The sequence below is a fragment of the Malaclemys terrapin genome, chromosome 15 (genome assembly GCF_027887155.1).
Source record: "Malaclemys terrapin pileata isolate rMalTer1 chromosome 15, rMalTer1.hap1, whole genome shotgun sequence".
In the NCBI taxonomy this organism is placed as follows: Eukaryota; Metazoa; Chordata; order Testudines; family Emydidae; genus Malaclemys; species Malaclemys terrapin.
Window position 1 is genome coordinate 9,967,888 of NC_071519.1, and position 14,832 is coordinate 9,982,719.

The following is a 14,832-nucleotide window of genomic DNA, read 5'->3' on the forward strand; positions in this document are numbered from 1 at the left end:
AAGGTCTCTCATGGACTCCCTGGGGGAGCAGCAGAGACTCAGTCCAGGCTCCAAGTTCTCAATGGAGGCAGCAGCGTCTGCCCCAGGAAGCTCATCCTGCCTCCCTCCCATCCTAATGGACGATGACTGGCCCTCGGTTAGTCAGAACTTTGTATCCTCTGCGCTCGACTACGGCAATGCAATAGACCTGAGCGTGAAGCCTTCCGTGCTTAGGACACTCAAACTCGTACAGATGACGGCAGCGCCACGGGAGACGGTGAAAACATCAGAGTGGTCCTACAACCTCCCGACGGGCTTCCCATCGCATTTCAAATAAAGCTCCAGGCTACGGTCCGCATCTTCAAAGCCTGGGCCCATAATATCTAAAAGATCACCTGAACCCCTGGGAAGAAAATTCTCCTCTAGCACAATGGAAATCTCTATAGTTAGGGTAAAGCTCATTAATACTTTAGCCCTGCCACGAGTGCAGGGGACTGGACTAGATGACCTCTTGAGGTTCCTTCCAGTCCTACGATTCTGTAAGAGCACAAGAATAGAGACACTGGGTCAGACCAATGGTCCATCTAGCCCAGTATCTGGTCTTCTGACAGTGGCTGGCTTCAGAGGGAATGAACAGAACAGGACAATTAATGAGTGATCCATCCCCTATCATCCAGTCCCAGCTTCTAGCAGTCAGATGTTTAGGGAGAGAACATGGCGTTGCTTCCCTGACCATCTTGGCTAATACCCATTGATGGACCTATCCTGCGTGAAAGGTTGTCATTCTTTTCTAGACCCAGTTATACGTTTGGCCTTCAGAACACCCCCCTATGAACCAGTTTCAAAGGTTGACCGTGCATTGTGTGAAGAAGTAATTCCTATTTTTTTTCATTTAAACTTGCTGCCTGTTAATGTCATCCAACCCCTGCTTCTTGCATTATGAGAAGGGATAAACAACACTTCCGTATTAACTTTCTCCAACCATTCATGATTTTATAGACCTCTCTCATATCTCCCCTTATAGAGTCATAGAAGATCAGGGTTGGAAGAGACCTCGGGAGGTCATCTAGTCCAGTCCCCTGCTCGAAGCAGGACTGTCTCTTTTCCAAGATGAAAAGTCCCAGTCTTGTTAATCTCTCCTCATATGGAAGCCGTTCCAGACGCCTCATCCTTTCTGTGACCCTTCTCTGTTCTTTTTCCAATTCTAACTTTTTTCCAAGACGGGGCATGCAGTGTTCAAGGTATTCAAGCTCATTTCTAAGCAGTAAAATCCCAGAGACAGCTCCCCCGCTGCTTTATGCCGCAGGACACTCTGCTAACAGGGATATTTAACTATCTCCAGCTGTGCTGGGAACACACAGCCATGCGCTCGTCACCAGAGGGGCTCCTGAAAACACAGAGAAGGCCACTCCGTGTCCCCAAAAGTGAAGAGTAACCAGAGGGGCAACTGGCCTGGATCATCTTACTGAGAGTGAAAATAAGAGGCCTAGGGAAGAGGGGAGCAGAGTATAAAAGGGGATAGCTCAGCTTAGCCCTGGTCTACACTACGAGTTTAGGTCGAATTTAGCAGCGTTAGATCGATTTAACCCTGCACCCATCCACACGACAAAGCCATTTTTGTCGATTTAAAGGGCTCTTAAAATCGATTTCTGTACTCCTCCCCGGCAAGGGGATTAGCACTGAAATCGACATCGCCGGGTTGAATTTGGGGTAGTGTGGACCCAATTAGACGGTATTGGCCTCCGGGAGCTATCCCAGAGTGCTCCATTGTGACCACTCTGGACAGCACTTTGAACTCAGATGCGCTGGTCAGGTAGACAGGAAAAGCCCCGGGAAGTTTTGAATTTCATTTCCTGTTTGGCCAGTGTGGCGAGCTGATCAGCACAGGTGACCATGTAGAGCTCATCAGCAAGGGTGACCATGCAGTCCCAGAATCGCAAAAGAGCTCCAGCATGGACCGAACGGGAGGTACTGGATCTGATCGCTGTTTGGGGAGACAAATCTGTGCTATCTAAACTCCGTTCCAAAGGATGAAATGCCAAAATATTTGAAAAAATCTCCAAGGGCATGATGGGCAGAGGCTACAACAGGGACCCGCAGCAGTGCCGCATGAAAATTAAGGAGCTGAGGCAAGCCTACCAAAAAACCAAAGAGGCAAACGGCCGTTCCGGGTCAGAGCCCCAGACATGCTGCTTCTATGATGAGCTGCATGCCATTCCGGGGGGGCCCCTACAACTACCCCACCCCTGTCCATGGACACCTGCAAGGGGGGACTCTCATGCAACAGCAATCAGGATTTTGGGGACGAGGAAGATGAGGAAGTGGAGGAGGATGAGGATAGCGCACAGTACGCAAGCGGAGAAACCATTCTCCCCAACAGCCAGGAACTGTTTATCACCCTGGAGCCAATACCCCCCCAACCCTCCCAAGGCGGGGCTCATGGACCATGAAGCTGGAGAAGGTACCTCTGGGCTGACCACTGATGGGGGCAGATATGTGTTGCAGGTTCCCGCTGGGAGGTGGCTGGAGATCCAGGACATAGAAGCTAGCTGGATTGAGACTGGGGCTGACCACCAGTGGAGGCAAGACAATGAAAGATGTGAGACTACCAGCGCTGGAAGGGAGGGTACGAAGCCAGCCAGGGAACGGGACTGGAGTATCGGGTGACCGAGATGGATTCTAGAACCATTGGTTTCCTGGGACTCGCAGCAGGGATGGGAGAGAGACCTCTCCTCAGGTCAGCACAGTATCTTGATTGACCTAGACAAATTGGAGGATTGGGCCAAAAGAAATCTGATGAGGTTCAACAAGGACAAGTGCAGAGTCCTGCACGTAGGACGGAAGAATCCCATGCACTGCTACAGGCTGGGGACCGACTGGCTAAGCAGCAGTTCTGCAGAAAAGGACCTGGGGGTTACAGTGGATGAGAAGCTGGATATGAGTCAGCAGTGTACCCTTGTTGCCAAGAAGGCTAATGCATATTGGGGCTGCATTAGTAGGAGCATTGCCAGAAGATAGAGGGAAGTGATTATTCCCCTCTATTCGACATTGGTGAGGCCACATCTGGAGTATTGCATCCAGTTTTGGGCCCCCCACTACAGAAAGGATGTGAACAAATTGGAGAGAGTCCAGTAGAGGGCAACAAAAATGATCAGGGGGCTGAAGCACATGATTTATGAGGAGAGGCTGAGGGAACTAGGATTATTTAGTCTGCAGAAGAGAAGAGTGAGGGGGGATTTGATAGCAGCCTTCAACTACTTGAAGGGGGGCTCCAAAGAGGATGGAGCTCGGCTGTTTTCAGTGGTAGCAGATAACAGAACAAGGAGCAATGGTCTCAAGTTGCAGTGGGGGAGGTCTAGGTTGGATATTAGGAAACACTATTTCACTAGGAGGGTGGTGAAGCACTGGAATGGGTTACTTAGGGAGGTGGTGGAATCTCCATCCTTGGAAGTTTTTAAGGCCCGGCTTGACAAAGCCCTGGCTGGGATGATTTAGTTGGGGATTGGTCCTGCTTTGAGCAGGGGGTTGGACTAGATACCTCCTGAGGTTCCTTCCAACCCTATGATTCTATGATTAGCAGAATATGTCTTGTCACCCCCATCTGAATAGCCAGGAGATAATGCCACAATAAAACAGTCAGTTATCTGCCAGAGAAATGATTCAGGCAACCTCCAGATTGGTTGATAAATTTTGACTTCATGTAAATGTCTTGTAAACCTAATTCTTGGCCATCATCTATCAGTTAATTTTTTTCTCCATTAAGCTATCCACATTATTATTATTTTTTTTGCATTCTTTTAAAAAAATTGGGGAAAAATAGTATTTCACTGTCCCTGGCTTACCACTGCAGAAGAGACTTGGATCAGCTGGCAGCAATGTTCTTACGTTGAGGTTAGTCAGTGGATCAATATAACGTTGTCCCTCAACTTGAGCTGTTCTCTGAATTCAGAAGGAAGAGGAGGTGTTAAGCCTGAAGGAGTGAGCCTTTCCCATTGATCGATGCCAAAGGACCAGTCTCTAGGTAAGACAAACGAAGTTAAGACAAATTCGGATGCTAAACAAATGTATTTTGACTTGAGCTCCACTTGGGAAAACGACGAGGTCGGATTGTTGCCGGGTGCAACCCTCGTGAGGGTGAATGTCAACTGTGCACAGTTTTGTTGAAATTCACCCAGGGACATAGATGGCCACAGAAAGTCCTCCCAGTGCCGCAGAACCATCGTGTTTACATGACACGTGAATAGGTACTGTGTGCCAGAATCACAGGGTCTGGCACAGCAACTGCAATGAGGGTATCATAGACTCATAGAAGATCAGGGTTGGAATGGACCTCAGGAGGTATCTAGGCCAACCCCCTTCTCAAAGCAGGACCAACCCCAACTAAATCATCCCAGCCAGGGCTTTGTCAAGCCGGGCCTTAAAAACCTCTAAGGAAGGAGATTCCACCACCTCTCTAGGTAACCCATTCCAGGGCTTCACCACCCTCCTAGTGAAAAAGTGTTTCCTGATATCCAACCTAAACCTCCCCCAATGCAACTTGAGACCATTACTCCTTGTTCTGTCATCTGCCACCACTGAGAACAGTCTAGATCCATCCTCTTTGGAACCCCCCTTCAGGTAGTTGAAAGCAGCTATCAAATCCCCCCCTCACTCTTCTCTTCTGCAGACTAAATAACCCCAGTTCCCTCAGCCTCTCCTCATAAGTCATGTGCCCCAGCCCCCTAATCATTTTCGTTGCCCTCTGCTGGACTCTCTCTAATTTGTTCACATCCTTTCTGTAGTGGGGGGCCCAAAACTGGATGCAATACTCCAGGTGTGGCCTCACCAGTGCCGAATAGAGGGGAATGATCACGTCCCTCGATCTGCAGGCAATGCCCCTACTTCTACAGCCCAAAATGCTGTTAGCCTTCTTGGCGACAAGGGCACACTGTCGACTCATATCCAGCTTCTCATCCACTGTAACCCCTAGGTATTGTGATAGACCCAGACCAGTTGGGAGCAGCAGAGTAGCAGAAGGGAGATATACTGGCCACTGGATAAGTAGTTTTCTGTTCCCTGAGTGACCAGAGCAGGGGCTGCTCCAGGCTAATAGACCACCTGACTCCAACTAACCTGCTAAGAGTCAGGTGAGGCAGTTAAGCACCTGACTCTAATTAAGGCCCCTCTGATGCTATAAAAGGGCTCACTCCAGTCAAGCCAGGGGGAGACAGGGGAGAGGAAGTGCGTGTGAGGAACTGGGAGCAAGAGGCATGCAAGAAACTGAGAGTGAGTAGTCGTACTGCTGGAGGACTGAGGAGTACAAGCGTTATCAGACATCAGGAGGAAGGTCCGGTGGTGAGGACAAAGAAGGTGTTGGGAGGAGGCCATGGGGAGGAGGCCCAGGGAGTTGTAGGTGTCGTGCAACTGTACCAGGAGGCACTATAGACAGCTGCAGTCCACAGGACTCTGGGCTGGAACCTGAAGTAAAGGGCGGGCCTGGGTTCCCCCCATACCTCCCAACTCCTGATCAAACACAGGAGGAATTGACCTGGACTATAGCTTCTACCAGAGGGGAAGGTCTCTGGACTGTTTCCTGACCCACAGGGTGAATCTGTGAAGCGAGCAAATCCACCAATAAGTGCAGGACCCACCAAGGTAGAGGAGGAACTTTGTCATAGTACGTATCTGCTCTGGGCACAGGTTGGGATGTTTGTTCTTTACACCCCACCCCACCCTATACTGTGCCTCAGTTTCCCCATTTTCCAGATGGAGATAATGATCTTGACCTTCCTCTGCAAAACGCTTTGAGAGTTATGAATGAAAAGCACTAACTACGGCTGGCTTTTTGAGTTGTGTTTTAAAAGGAAGTTAGCAAAACGAGGGCTAGCGGGAAATGTTTTTGTGACTCTTTTGGGCTGACTTCCACTGGCAACGATTCCCTGCTGGGCATTTAAACCGCCCTCGCGGTGTTTGCAAAGCCTTTTGTGGGCAGGAGGACTTGTCGAGGGGCCTGATCCTGCAAAGTATTACTCAGGGAGCAGTTATGTGAGTGGTGTCCGGGAAAGAAGCGGGGGGAACGTCACAAGAAATGAAAGTTTGCCTGAGCCCATGTGTTTGTTAAGTGTTGTGCAGATTTACAGAGCTGTGTGTATTTCACTGTAATAACCAAGACATTGGGTGTCTCAAAACTGGGTGACTGGGCAGCAAAATGGCAGATGAAATTCAATGTTGATAAATGCAAAGGAATGCACATTGGAAAACATCATCCCAACTCTACGTATAAAATGATCAGGCCAAAAATAGCTGTTGCCACTCAAGAGAAAGATCTTGGCGTCATTGTGGATAGTTCTCTGCAAACATCCACTCAATGTGCAGCGGCAGTCGAAAAAGCGAACAGAATGTTGGGAATCATTAAGAAAGGGATTAGAGAATAGGACAGAAAATATCATGTTGCCTCTATATAAATTCATGGTGCGCCCACACCTTGAATACTGCGTGCAGGTGTGGTCGCCCCATCTCCAAAAAGATCTATTGGAATTGGAAAAGGTTCAGAAAAGGGCAACAAATATGATTCGGGGTATGGAACGGCTGCCATATGAGGAGAGATGAATAAGACTGGGACTCTTCAGCTTGGAAAAGAGACGACTAAGGGGAGATACGATGGAAGTCTATAAAATCATGACTGGCGTAGAGAAAGGAGATAAGGAAGTGTTGTTTACTACTTCTCACAACACAAGAATGAGGGGTCACCCAATGAAATGAATAGGCAGCAGGTTTAAAACAAACCAAAGGAAGTATTTCTTCACACAGTGCACAGTCAACCTGTGGAACTCCTTGCCAGGGGATGTTGTGAAAGCCAAGACTAAAACGGGGTTCAAAAAAGAACTAGAGAAGTTCATGGAGGATAGGTCCATCAATGGCTATTAGCCAGGATGGGCAGGGATGGTGTCCCTAGCCTCTGTTTGCCAGAAGCTGGGAATGGGTGACAGGGGATGGATCACTTGATGATTCCCTGTTCTGTTCATTCCCTCTGGGGCACCTGGCACTGGCTGCTGTCGGAACACGGGACGCTGGGCTAGATGGACTATTGGTCTGACCCAGTAGGGCCGTTCTTATGTTCTTATTGGATCACTGTATGTGTGCATGAGACTCTGATGGTTCTTTAATTATCCAAGCTGATCCAGCGTAAAAATATAAACAACACGAAGGTTAAATAATCTATCGGACTTTTAAAGTGCTTTGTCCTGTTACTTCAAGAGGATGGTAGTAAGGGGAATTTGAGTATTTTTTTTAAATTATTTTGAGCCTGATTTAAAAAGAAACATTTACTTTGCTTTCTGCATTGTGGTATTATATGTTACATTCAGATGAGACCTTTACGGATGAAGCCCTGTCTGAATATTAAATAACTCAAGCATTTTGCATAAGAGGAAAAGATTCTTCCTATCCAAAATTCCCTTTCTCTTTCCAGACTCCTGAACTGTGCTCTCTGTGCTGTTGGCCTCGCTGGCTGCTGACTTTCCTCCCCAGAGGTGGCCGCATTTCCGCGGCGCATTTCTATGTATCGTTTGCGAAACACTTACTGCTCCTTGCGGAAGGAGGCTATGGGAATGAACAGATGGGTCCTGCAGAGCTCACCGGAAGACAGACCTTCCCTAAGACCCAGCTGTGGGACGTTGTGAGCTCTGGTGGGGATAAGGACTTCCGTGAGGGCGCACGTCCGCACATTACCTCGCTATCCGTGCCGCGCATCACCCAATTCATCCCGCACAGGGATGGAAACAAGGAGATCGGTGGTTCCCAAACTGTAATAACCTGTGAACCCCTTTCACTAAAACGTCAAGTCTCACGAACCCCCTCCCAAAAATGAATATTTCCCGGGGTTTTCTCCTTTACCCGAGGATCAATGACAAAAGCAGTGATCTTGGGGAAACATAAACTTTGTTCTTCTGACATGCTTATTCCACACTATTTGTTACTTATTCTTTATTGTTACAGTATTTTTATTACATTATGAAAGCGGCAACACGCTTCCAAGGTCTCGCTTTGGTAGCTTGTATCACGTTTGATTAAGCCTGTTATAAGCCAATATCTTATATTATCTTACAATATCCACCTCCTTTTCTATTTCATATAAGGAGTCTTGAAGTTTAAATCTCAGTCTGATAGAGATGCTGGCTTTGATCTGCGTCGCTCCTGGAAGTCCGGGGGCTCCGGGTTGCTGGACCCGTGCTGCCCAGGGTTCCTAGGGACAGCTCCAGCCGCTATTAGGGAAGTTTCCCCCCCACCCCCGAGAGCCCCCTGTAACATTTTGCTAACCCCCAGGGGTTCACGAACCCCAGTTTGGGAACCACCGAATTAGAGGGAACGCTGATTGCGATCCAGCCATTCGAGGGAAAAGCAGGAAAGTTAGATGGGATTGAGGAAAGAGGTTCTGCAAAGAAATGGTGATGGTTACTCCACGGCCCTGCCGTTCACATGGCCAGCCGGGCGCCCTGGGGAAGAGAAGGGCAGGCACTGAAGCCCAAAGTTACTGTGGGAGCAACAGCAGCAGGGGTGGGCAGCTGACGGGCAGCCTGGGGGAGCTGCCTTGGGCACTTGGGGGGCAGCCTAGACTGGGTAACCTGGGGCTGGTCAGTCTACCTAGAGGAAACCTGTTCCTTTCCCCTGCCCCTGCCCCTGCCCCTGCCCCTGCCCTGTTGCTGGCAGAGAATAGGCACACGGCCTCCCCCACCCCAGAAGCAGCTGCACCCACTGACTGCCTTGCTAGTTAGCCAATAAGTCCACGCACCGATTGGCCACCTAAACAGGGACAGATCCCTGCAAATAAAAAGTGTGTGTGTGTGTGGGGGGGAAACACTTGCACAATCTTTGTAGCTTGGAAAGGGCCAGTGCAGGGTAAAACCGGGGCGACCGTCAGAGAAAAGGCTTGCAGGGAATAGCCATGGAGTGGATGGCTTTCATGGGGAAGAAAAAGGCCAACACTGAGGGGGAGGAGAGGGGGATTTTTTCCCAAAGAGGCAAGATCTGCTGGAACTTGACTGTCCCCGCTCCTCTCCCTACAGGCAAATCCCCGGCTGCCATTCACACTGCCCCCCCCCCACCTCTACCTCCCCTTCCTGCCACTTCCAGACACAGATCGGGGGGGGGGGGGGGGGCCTCCACACACACCCTTGTGCAGAGAGTCACGTTCCCGCAGTCTCTGTCCATTACCTGGCTCCGGAGTAGATGGGGACAGAGCCCGGGGCGGCGGGTCCCCCCCCCCCCCCCGGCCGGGCAGGGAGGGGTTAATGCCGGGCTCCCCCCCCCCCCCCCAGCACAGACTCGCCCCCGTGTCTGATGTTCTCCGGGCTTTGTTCTCCCGGCTCCTGCCGCCTTCCTCCCGGCACCCACCGCTCCCAGCTGCTCCAGCCCCTTCCTGTGCCTGCAATCCCCCCCCCCCCCCCGGCTGTCTGCAGTGGGGGGGGACCTGCCCCTTGGGAAGGGACAGGAGTCACATCTCCCAGCCAGAGGGGGAAGGGGATGGACCGGGAGAGAGACACTGGGAAAGGGCCTGCAGCTGCAGGGGAAATCAGAGGGGAGAGAGATTCCCAAATCTGCCCCCCCCTCCATTGGCTGCCCCATCTCTGGGCTGATCCGCGCTGCGGACAAAGACCCCAGGGCGCGGAGCTCAGAGATCCCCCCTCTCCCTCGAGGACACGCCTGTAGGTTTTTCCTTCAGCCTCGCTGAGTAATTGCATGAATTCATAGATTTAGCTGGGGATTGGTCCTGCTTTGAGCAGGGGGGTGGACTAGATCCCTCCTGAGGTCCCTTCCAACTAAGGCAGTGGTTCCCAAACTTTAACAACCTGTGAACCCCTTTCACGAAAATGTCAAGTCTCGCAAACCCCCTCCTAAAAATGAATCTATCCAGGGATTTTCTCCTTTACCTGAGTATAAATTATAAAAGCAGTGATCTGGGAAATACACAATTTGTTTTTATGACATGCTTATTACACATTTATTAATTATTTATCATGACAGTATTATTACATTATGAAAACGGCAACGCTCTTCCAAGATCTCACTTTCGAAGCTCGTATCTCTTTGAATAAGCCTGTTATAAGACAAGGCTCCTATGTTTCATCAAGGAGTATCAGATGTGAAACAGCATAAAGGTATTTAAGAAGCCAACTCAAAGAGTTCCTCCTACACAAGCATTCAGGTCTTAAGCAGTCCAGGCAAACAACGCACATTTCAACAAAGCCTAAACTCGTTCTTCATAATAATTTTAAGAACAATACTAGCTGCTTATTTCATTTTAAAAACAGCAAAAAATATCCACCTCTCTTTCCATTTCTTATAAGGAGTCTTGAAGTTTAAATCTCCTCAGTGTGATAGATATGCTTGCTTTGATCTGCTTAGCTCTTGGAAGCCCAGGGGCTCCAGGCTGCTGACCCCGTGCTGTCTGGGGTTCCTAGGGACAGCTCTGTTCACCATTAGGGAATTTTTTCCCAAGAACCCCCTGTAACATTTTGTGAACTCCCAGGGGTTCACAAACCCCAGTTTGGGAACCACTGAACTAGGGTGACCAGATGTGAAAAATCGGGACAGGAGGTGCGGGGTAATAGGAGCCTATATAAGAAAAAGACCCAAAAATTAGGACTGTCCCTATAAAATCGAGACATCTGGTCACCCTACTTCCAACCCTGATCTTCTATGATTCTATGATTAATCATAGAAGATTAGGGTCTGGAAGAGACCTCAGGAGAACATAAGAATGGCCATACTGGGTCATCCATCCATCCAGCCCAGTATCCTATCTGCCGACAGTGGCCAATGCCAGGTGCCCCAGAGGAGTGAACCTAACAGGTAATGATCAAGTGATCTCTCTCCTGCCATCCCTAGCCAGAGGCTAGGGATACCATTCCTTACCCATCCTGGCTAATAGCTGTGAATGGACTTAACCTCCATGAATTTATCCAGTTCTCTTTTAAATGCTGTTATAGTCCTAGCCTTCACAACCTCCTCAGGCAAGGAGTTCCACAGGTTGACTGCGCGCTGTGTGAAGAAGAACGTCCTTTTATTTGTTTTAAACCTGCTGCCTATTAATTTAATTTGGTGGCCCCTAGTTCTTATATTATGGGAACAAGTAAATAACTTTTCCTTATTCACTTTCTCTGAATCACTCATGATTTTATAGACCTCTATCATATCTCTTCTTAGTCTCCTCTTTTCCAAGCTGAAAAGTTCTAGCCTCTTTAATCTCTCCTCATATGGGACCCATTCCAAACCCCTAATCATTTTAGTTGCCCTTCTCTGAACCTTTTCGAATGCCAGGATATCTTTTTTGAGATGAGGAGACCACATCTGTCCGCAGTATTCAAGATGTGGGCGTACCATGGATTTATATAAGAGCAATAAGCTATTCTCTGTCTTATTCTCTATCCCTTTTTGAATGACTCCTAACATCCTGTTTACTTTTTTGACTGCCGCTGCACACTGCGTGAACGTCTTCAGAGAACGATCCATGATGACTCCAAGATCTCTTTCCTCATTAGTTGTAGCTAAATTAGCCCCCATCATATTGTATGTAGAGTTGGGGTTATTTTTTTCAATGTGTATTACTTTACCTTTATCCACATTAAATTTCATTTGCCATTTTGTTGCCCAATCACTTAGTTTTGTGAGATCTTTTTCCTGCTCAAAGCAGGACCAATCCCCAACTAAATCATCCCAGTCAGGGCTTTGTCAAGCCAGGCCTTAAAAACCGCTAAGGATGGAGATCCCACCACCTCCCTAGGGAACCCATTCCAGTGTTTCACCACCCTCCGAGTGAAATAAATTCATCGCTACCCTGCTCCTTTCAGAGGGACACCTCTGTCACTAGTTTGTCTACTGCATTGGGGGATGGGGAATTCACACACTCATGCACGCTGTTAAAATAATAACTCATGCTGCCATAGTTGTTATTATATTACCCTACTGAGGCCAGTGTGGCCGCTCTGCTGAGCAAGAGATGTCCTGGGCCCTGTACCTTTGGAGGAGAAATAGTGAACAGACTCTAGGCTAATTCTAGATTTGTTGTTATTCAAATACACCTGCCTTGGAGCAGAGAAACAACCCAGGGGAAGCCCCCTCCTCCAGAAATCTCAGCCCACACCAACGCCTGGTTCCCAGGTCGTTGCTTTGGGCCAAAAATTGCCTCTGAATTCAGAGAATAAAGTGGAGCCAACTCTGCTGTCTGCCACGGCTTCTCTCCAAGGACAACCAACTCCCTAATCTCACCGGGACACACTTGTCTCCCAAAGGCTGAACATTTGCTTGCATGCTCAGGAAAAGAACCTGGGTCAGCCTGGATAGCAAGCAGGGCCACCGGTTACCTCCCACCGTAACAATTCCTAGTGGAAAGGAGCTAGAAGCGATAGGAGGGGGAGAGGTTCTTGTAGGTTCAGCCTTGTGATGTCACAGAGTTCTTGAGACCAGATGGGGTGGGGCCTTCTTCAATGTTCTCATGAATCTCATGACGATTATTGTTTTCCTTAAAGGCCCAGCTCCTGGAGTCAAGTGAGTAAGTGTATATGTCAAGTGGGTCAGACCAAAGGTCCATCTAGCCCAGTGTCCTGTCTTCCAACAGAGGCCAATGCCAGGTGCCCCAGAGGGAATGAACAGAACAGGGAATCATCAAGTGATCCATCCCCTGTCACCCATTCCCAGCTTCTGCCAAACAGAGGCTAGGGATACCATCTCTGCCCATCCTGGCTAATAGCCAGATCCATCGATGAATTTATCTAGTTCTTTTTTGAACCCAGTTATGGTCTTGGCCTTCACAACATCCTCTGGCAAGGAGTTCCACAGGTTGACTGTGTGTTGTGTGAAGAAATACTTCCTTTTATATGTTTTAAACCTGTTGCCTATTAATTTCCTTTGGTGACCCCTCATTCTTGTGTTATGAGAAGTAGTAAACAACACTTCCTTATCTACTTTCTCTATACCAGTCATGATTTTATAGACCTCAACCCCTTTGTCGTCTCTTTTCCAAGCTGAAAAGTTCCAGTCTTATTAATCTCTCCTCATATGGAAGTCGTTCCATACCCCTAATCATTTTTGTTGCCCTTTTCTTAACCTTTTCCAATTGCAATATATCTTTTTGGAGAAGGGGTGACCACATCTGCACGCAGTATTCAAGATGTGGCCGTACCATTGATTTATATAGAGGCAACATGATATCTTCTGTATCTTCTGTAAAAGTAAGTTTCTAGTCCTCGTGGCTATGGAGAAAGCTTCAAAATGTGACCCCAGTGCACCCTGAAGACTCAGAAAGCAGAAGGCAATAAAAAGAAACTCAAAATTTCTTCTTTTTACACAATCTCATGATTGCAAAGACACGTTCATGAGTTTGGGTGAGCCTGCCTCAGGATTTTTGAGCACTTGGGGCTGGCAAGGACCTTAGAGTTATGAACACGTCGGGAACGGAGGATGTTTGTCCCTCTGAACAAAACGTTATGGTTGTTCTTTGCAAAGTTTACGCCTGAACATGGATGTAACACAGCTCTGAAACTTTACGATGCAGAAGAAAAAGGCTGCTTTCCCTTTTGTTGTTGTTGTGATATACATTTAACGCAATACGGTACTGTATTTGAATTTGTTTCGTCTTTGCTGCTGCCAGATTATGTATGTCTGGCTCCAAAGGAGGTGTGTGGTTGACTGGTCAGATTGTAACTCTGATGTTTGTGTGACGAAGTGGGACTGTTCTTAATGTTTTCTCTGAATACTGTGTGGGTGCCTCAGTTTCCCCTATACATTTCTAAGTCTCTAAGTGGTGGGATCGGGGGTGTGATTGTTGCAGAGCCCTAGAGGGCCAGTGTGATGGTGTCTGCACAGAGAATGGCCGACGCTCTGTCTCCTGATGGCCTGGGCCCCTCCTCTGCAAAGGTGCCAACTGAAGAGAACAAAGAGATCAGGTGACCCGGGCCCTCCTGGCCCGGGACAAAGACAAAGGCCAGAGGATGGGCTGGAGAGTTTCAGTTTGGAGCTGGCTGGGGAAATGGAGGGGGGCCCAGATGGGGTCTGGCCTCCCTGGCCCCAAAATGGACCCGACTAAGGGGTCCTGTTCTCTGTACCTACAAGCTCTGTTTTAGACCGTGTTCCTATCGTCTAATAAACCTTCTGTTTTCCCAGCTGGCTGAGAGACACATCTGACTGCGGAGGTGGGGGGCAGGACCCTCTGGCTGCCCCAGAACCCCACCCAGGTGGACTTGCTGTGGGAAGCACACGGTGGGGCAGGGGAGGCTGAATGCTCCGAGGTCAGACCCAGGAAGGTGAAGCCATGTGAGCTTCTTGCCCTGGAGACAGTCCGCTCCCAGAGAGGAGACTCCCCCAGAGTCCTGCCGGGCTCCGTAGGGAGCAGCTCCAGAGCATCGCCCGGGGACTCGGTGACAGTTCGTAACTCGGAGGTTCTCCAAATTCTCTCAATACAGGAGGATTTAGATGTGGCATCTGTAAGTGTCCTGGCAGGGAAGAGTGACATAAAATGACTTAGGGAGAAGATTTTCCCTTCGATTGAGGCCCTGGCTTGAAGTGAAACCCCGCAGCGAGAACAGGGGCTGGTGAAGCTAACACCCCTGCTGTCTAGGGCGACCATGTTTCCAAAGGCTGGAGCTGGTGTCGCTGCTGGTCCATGCCCATCCTGCCTCCCCCACCACCCGCCTGGCTTGGGGCTGGCATCACCACTTAGCGACAAATGGCCACTTTGGCCAAAAAAGACGTATGGTCACCCCTACCGCTGTCTCTCTGATGCCCGGCCAGGGATCCTGGCGTTGCCGCAGTGGGATCCCTGGTCCATATACAGAACTTTCCCCTCAGTGGCATGCACCAGGTTGAGTGGGGCTGGGA